At 31.7% G+C, this 6455-nt stretch overlaps 1 non-coding gene across 1 annotated transcript; it reads right to left on the bottom strand.

Moving 5' to 3' along the window:
* Nucleotides 1–3388: 3388 nt before the first annotated feature.
* On the bottom strand, nucleotides 3389–3496 carry LOC126009803 (U6 spliceosomal RNA). Its single transcript, XR_007496002.1, has one exon. It is a non-coding gene; the product is annotated as a U6 spliceosomal RNA (small nuclear RNA).
* Nucleotides 3497–6455: the final 2959 nt, after the last annotated feature.

Here is a 6455-nt window from a genome sequence, read left to right as displayed (position 1 = left end):
CCTTCTGTCAGAGCAATAAATTAAAAACTATTATAATGGACTTTCAGAGTCTCAAATTTTAAATTAGCTTCAGATATATAATACTATAATATACTTATGTGGGACAACTGATCAGCCACATGCAAAAAAGTAAACTTGACCTCCATCTAATGCCATGCACAAAAGTTAAATTCAAATAGATTAAAGACCTTGATATCACACCTAAAATCATAAGGTATATAGAAAAAATAAAGGTAAAACACTCCATGACATTGAGACTAAAAACATCTTCAAGGAGGAAACACCACTATCCAAAAAATTACAAACAGAGATAAACAAATGGGACTACATTAAACTGAGAAGCATCTGCACCTCAAAGGAAATAGTGACTAGGACACAAAGCCACCCACAGAATGAGAGAATCTATTCACCCAATACCCTTCAGATATGGGACTAATATGTAAGATATAAAATGCACTGACAGAACATAACAAGAAAAGAACAACTAATTCCATCAAAAAATGGGGAAAAGAAATGAACAGCTATTTTTCTAAGGATAAAAACAAAAGGCCAAAAAGCAAATGAAAAGCACTCCACATAACTAATCAGCAAATTAGTTATCAGAGATGCAAATCAAAACAACAATGAGGTACCATCTCATACCACAGAGACTGACACACATCACAAAAACAAGAACAATCAGTGCTGGTGGGGATGTGGGGAGAAAGGAACTCTCATTCACTCCTAGTAGGAATGATGTCTAGTGTAGTCTTTATTGAAAACAATATGGAGATTCCTCAAAAAACTGGAAATTGAGATCCCATATGATCCAGCTACACCACTTCTAGGGATATACCTTGGGAACAAAAATATACAATACAAAAATGCCCTCCTCACACCTTTATTCTTGCAGCACTATTTACAATTACCAGAATCTGGAAACAACCTAATGCCAGACAACAGATGAGTGGCTAAAGAAACTGTGGTACATATACAAAATGGAATAATATGCATTCTTCAGGATAAATGAAGTCATGAATGAGTGGACATGAAATCTTTTATGCTGAGTGAAATAAGTCATTTGGAGAGACATAGAAACAGGTGTTCTCTCACTCATCTCTTGTATTAAAAAAATAAAATAAATTTTAAAAAAGTATATACCAAAAAAAAGGAACAACCTAAATGCCTAAGAGTAAAGGTCTGATTAAAATTAAGGTGCAATCTTAAAATGCTTAAATATATATAAGCATATAAAAAACTTTAAAATTACAAAGAATATTACAGAATATCATTTTAAGAAGGTATTTATATAAGTAAATATCATAACTCTTAAAAAATAAAAATAAAGGACAGTTTGGTAATAATGCCCAGAACAATAGAGATGAGGGTTAGAAGGACCAGCCCATGATATGAAACTTAGCACAAAGAGTGGTGAGAGTAGTTAGAGAAATAACTACACTAACAACTTTCATGATAATGGTAGTGAGTGAGAGAAATGGAATGCCTGTTTCAAATACAGGTAGTAGGGGAGAGAGGTAGGAGATGGAGGCATTGGTGGGAGAATGTTGCACTGGTAAATAGTGTGTCCTTTTTATGACTGAAGATCAACTACAAACATGTTTGTAATCATGTTACTTAAAAACAGATATTATTAAAAATTGAAAAAAACAAAAATAAAATAAAAAGTTCAAAAATAAAATATAGGCAAATTAAGACCATTAAATTGTTGAACAATTTAGATATGATTCAGAATGGGAGGATAAAGTAAGTTTTAGCATGCATAAAAGCACCAGAACCCAACAGGAGACAGAAACCAAGTACTGAGGGAAAAATACATATTTAGACTTTGGTAAAGGCAGTATGCAAAAGGATATACTGTTTTGTTGTTGTTTTTTTTTTAATTTTTGGGCCACATCCAAAGTTGTTTAGGGTTATTCTGGCTTTGCACTCCAAAATCAATCCTGGCTGCCTTGGGGGACAGAATGGGATGCTGGGGATTGAAATCAGAACAGCTGCATGCAAGGCAAATACTCTGTCTGCTGTACTATCGCTCGAGCCTAGTATATACATTTTTTTTACTTTGCTTAGATTTTACAAGAAAAGCCTTCTTTCTTCCTATACAAAATGTGGTTTTCTAGCTTCTCAACAATAATATTAAAAAACAAGTCTTAAGACTTGTTCTTGAAGATGTTGCTAGTTTATTTTTTCACCATAAATTTCATGACTAGTAGTTCCCTTCAAAAATCAAATTTTGTTGGAGTGATGAAAATAATGCTGTTATCTAAACAGCTTGAGCCTTTCAATATGTACATTAAATAATAATATTTCCACAAAATCCTAGAGATATATAGTTATTCGGGATATATAAATGTGGACTTGGTTCACATAATTTCTAGGTATTCCTGATTGAACTTCAACTCACAAAAGTTCCTATTACTATTGTGATCAAATTGAACCTTTGAAACAAAGCATGCATGGTAGTAACTTTTCATTCTGGGTTTACATCAGAATTATTTATAGAAATTTAAATCTAATTTAAATTCAAAGTAAATTTAAATAAATTTAAATAAAATACATTTAAAGTAAATATCTACTAACCAGGGTCCCTGTTCTTAGGATTTAATAAATTTTAGGAGTCATGGTATCAGGAGCTTAAATATTTTTCTCTGATGATTCTAACACAAGGTCAATGTTAACAGCCCCCAGAATAGATCATCCAAACACCTGGGTCATGTAGCTTATTTATTCATTAGTAGCATTTAAAAAATAATTAGAACACTTATCTAGTTAATGAGTCCTGTCTCAGATTCATATTATAGTTAAAATTTAATTTTTCCAAGAATAGTTATTCTTAGGGTTTGTATTATTTTAATAGAATAACATGTATCCTACATTTTAAATGAACCTACTTTTATTATTTTATATTTTAACACAGTTGCACAGATAATTTAGACCCCTTTGCTTTAAAATTGCCTAATTTTAAAATATTCATAACCATGTTAACAATGAAAATATATTAAAAGTGGTATCCTCTTATTAACTGTACTGTAAATTCTACTTATATTTCACCCATTTTTCAAAAACATTGTGCTCTTTTTTTCAGGATTCAATCTAAGACATATGGCCTAGAAAATGAAAATTATTAAGAGTGATCTCGTAGTAATTCCTAATTCTAACCTAATTCACATATTTTAAAGAAGCAAGGCACATTTCAAAACATCCCAGTCTTGCATCTGCTAATGCAAATACATAGCTGTTTATTTCATCATTGCACGCTGGATCACGTTGAGAGTCTAGAAAATTTTAATGAAGAAAGTAAAACATTATGGTCATAAGAAGGCTTCATTAAAAGGCTCAAAGACCAATTAGAACTCAAAAAAGTATTTTCTACTTGGTAATTAGTTTAAGGAAAATGGTTTTACCAAGATCTTTTTGCATGTCGTCATCCTTGAGCAGGGGCCATGCTAATCTTCTTTGTATTGTTCCAATTTTAGTATATGTGCTGCCAAAACGAGACCGATTTGACCAAGATCTTTTTTATTAAATTACTGCTTGAATGATCTATGCTAATACGAGTGATCAAACATTTACATATAGATACAAACCAAAAACTTGACAAGAGACATGATTTCTATAATCTATTTCCCATCAGTTTGTAATCAATGAAATGGACAGTTATCAATAAGTTTCTATGCGGGGCCGGGCAGTGGCGCTGGAGGTAAGGTGCCTGCCTTGCCTGCGCTAGCCTAGGACGGACCGCGGTTCGATCCCCCGGCGTCCCATATGGTCCCCCAAGAAGCCAGGAGCAACTTCTGAGCGCATAGCCAGGAGTAACCCCTGAGCGTCACAGGGTGTGGCCCAAAAACCAAAAAAAAAAAAAAAAATAAGTTTCTATGCTTAGAAAAAACTTAAAAAATAAAAGACCTCATTCTGAATAAATGTTTCAAAAGTATATTTTTCTTTCTTTATGAGTAGGATCTTTACTTCAAAAAGCTAGTAATCTAAACAGTGTGGTGGGTACTGAAATAAAGACAGAATAAGTTTCACAGTACAATGAAATAGAATTGAAGGTCCAGAGACAGATCCTGAAATACATAGACAGCTAATCTCCAATAAAAGAGAAAAACACCATATGAAGTGAATGGAGCATTAAAGTCCACTTTAACAAATGGTGTTGGAAAAACTGGTAAATTATATACACACACACACAAAAAAAACTCTGATTCTTTTGGAACACCATGCACAAAAGACAAATAAAAATGAAATGATTTGATGTCAGATCAGACCTAAATTCATAAATTATATGGAGGAAAATATAGATAGGACACTCCAAAACATTGAAGCTACATACAGGTGGTTCTCCATTGCTCTAGCAAAGAGAAAAAAAAATGGGATTACATCAAACTAAGAAGATTCTACATATTAAAAGAAATGACAACTAGAATAAAATGAAACCTACAGATTAAAATAAAATATCCCCACTCTCATCAGATAAAGGGCTAATATTGAAGATATATAAAAAGCCCTGGTAGAACTTTATATAATAAGAAAATCTCATAAAATAGTGAAGTAATGAGCATAAACGTCCTCAAAGAAGACACAAAGATAACTGAATGGTATAATAAAAAAATGTTTTTATTATTTATCACCAGGGATATTACACCAATGATATTGACACATATCACAAAGACCAAAACAGCCAGTTTTGCCATGGATATGTGTTGAAAGTACTTTCATCTACTACTGATGGAAATATTAGTAGGTCTGATCTTTTTGTAAACAATATGAACACTTCTCAAAAATGTGTAAATGAACTCTAATGGTTGTATAACCCTGCAAATTTACTTCAAAGAATTAAACCCACAAAAGCCTCAAAAATATTCAGAAGATACTTTTATATTTCTAGGTTTTTTGCAGCATGATTCACAATAAACAAAAAAAATGTTAATAACCTAGTATCCAAAGTAGGATTGGGAATACCAACTATAGAACTTATACATTATGAAATAGTGCTTTGAAATTTGCTACTACATGAATATATCTGGTGAGATATTATTATGATAAGTGAGGTTAGTCTGAAGGAGAGGGACAGGCAAATGGTTTCTTTGATATATAGGTTATAAAGAAACCTAAGTAAATAAAAATAATATATAATAAGTAAATAATAAATATTCTATAAGAATAACACGTAAATAATATTTAATAAATAAATAGTAAGTATAATAAGTAAATAACAAATAATATATAATAAGTAAATAAAAAGTATAATTAGTAAGGGCTGGTGAGGTGGCGCTAGAGGTAAGGTGTCTGCCTTGCAAGCGTTAGCCAAGGAAGGACCACGGTTCAATGCCCCGGTGGTCCATATGGTCCCCCAAGCCAGGGGCAATTTCTGAGTGCTTAGCCAGGAGTAACCCCTGAGCATCAAATGGGTGTGGCCCAAAAAACCAAAAACCAAACAAACAAAAAGTATAATTAGTAAATAACAAATATCCAAAGACAACAGAAACTGAGAACTAGTTCTCCGTAAGAGGTTTACAAGGAAGAGGAAAATGTAGAAAAGATAGAGGAAGGATACTAGGACAATGGTGGAAAGAAGTAGACACTATAAGAAGGAGTATGGTGCTGTATTCTGTTATGTAAAACTCTGCCATCAACAATATTAAAAACCAGGGTGCTTAAGTCTTTTTTGAAAAGCTATAAAATAAAATGATATATTTGGAAATCAACATACACACAAACACGCAAGACTTATCGCTTGTACACAAAGACTCAAAGGCAGAGTGCCTCTCAATCTGATAAACAAAACAAAACAAAACTTTTTCCTAAGGTAAAGTCCTCACACTCTGTGTTTTAGATGTTTTCAGTTTTCTTGCAGCTCGAATTTCACACTTAAGTTTACCTCTTTAGAGCTCAGTTGCTCTAAATCACTTCATCTTTACGAAATTTTGTATCATTTTCTTCTCTTCAAGGTGTTAAGTTTCTAAAACTGTTGTTGGGCAACGTCATCAGTGTAATAAACTATTTTCAGATACAAAATCTGACCATTTATAAATAAATTAATATTCTAAGTTAAAAATAAAATAAAACAGTTTCAGAGAACAAGTGAATACAATCACATAAGTTGTGTTTATTCAGTATATTATACTTTCATTGATTTTTCATCCTTACTTAAGTTTTATAATAATAAACCTAGAACAATTTTGTATATTTTTATTCTAAGTTCTCTGTATGCCTATAGATATTCTATAATTCTTTACATAAATTAAGTTGAAAAACAATTAAGTATAGGTTTATTAATTACATTTCTAAAAATCAGTTTACTACTTAGATATTACTAGATATTAGCAAGGAGTCAACAAATTATCTGAGTTTATAAAACTTTCCAAATATTTAAAGATCTTTGGGAAACATAAACACCAAAAACATTTACTTAGAGATTAAAAAAGAAGCTCTCATTACACATTGTTATTGTTTTA

The sequence above is a fragment of the Suncus etruscus genome, chromosome 5 (genome assembly GCF_024139225.1).
Source record: "Suncus etruscus isolate mSunEtr1 chromosome 5, mSunEtr1.pri.cur, whole genome shotgun sequence".
In the NCBI taxonomy this organism is placed as follows: Eukaryota; Metazoa; Chordata; class Mammalia; order Eulipotyphla; family Soricidae; genus Suncus; species Suncus etruscus.
The sequence above is the reverse complement of the archived record's forward strand: the minus strand, read 5'-3'. Positions and strand labels throughout refer to the sequence as shown.